Below are 793 nucleotides of genomic sequence, written 5' to 3' on the forward strand. Positions count from 1 at the left end.
AGTTCCGGAACCCCCGTGAGTTCGATTCCCTTTTGGGAAAGCTTTTATCAAATATCTCTGGCTGGGAAGTGGGAGATTGTATCCCGCCATTCAGTTTGGATTGGCCCTGACAGGCAGAGTCAAAACAGTCCGTCTCCAAAATATTCTGAATGGTAGATCTAAGCATCGGGAAACAGTAGCATGCAAATAGAATAAAAGAGAAGACGTTTAAAGAGAACAATGATTCGGTTATATCTGCACACATCTTTTAGTTTTAGTAGAGGTTTTACGGCGCTCGCAACTGCATAAGGTTAAGGTCATATGAGCGCCAGAAGTTTAGAGATGTTACAAGTACACGAGAGTGACAAACATAAAAAAGAAGGAGGGGAGATAAGGACGATATGTTTTTTTTAGGAAAGAAGAAGCAAACCACACCAGAGCACCCGCCTACCACCCACTCACACATCTTTAATAAATGATGTGTATGTTTATCTCACATAATAATACACATTATTACGGTTGATTTTTACTAAGTTGCAAAATTTCGTGTTCTACGAGACTTAGTTTTGGTAGAAATTTCAAAAACTCTACTTATCTCGAACACGGTGATTAGTTTTCTTCTCATGCACAGTGATCAAATTCAGACCCCCTTTCTTCAAATTTATTGTGTTAAGTTTTGTCAAAGATGGGACAAGTATGATCAGGTTATTCACCTTTAAGTGGGTCCTCTTGTTTTTGAGGTGGTTGGGTTGTTGTTGTTTTGTTCTTGTTGTTTTTTTGTGGTTCTTTTTTTTTTGGGGGGGGGTCGGTTTTG

The sequence above is a fragment of the Aplysia californica genome, unplaced genomic scaffold, assembly GCF_000002075.1.
Source record: "Aplysia californica isolate F4 #8 unplaced genomic scaffold, AplCal3.0 scaffold00354, whole genome shotgun sequence".
NCBI classification, from domain to species: domain Eukaryota; kingdom Metazoa; phylum Mollusca; class Gastropoda; order Aplysiida; family Aplysiidae; genus Aplysia; species Aplysia californica.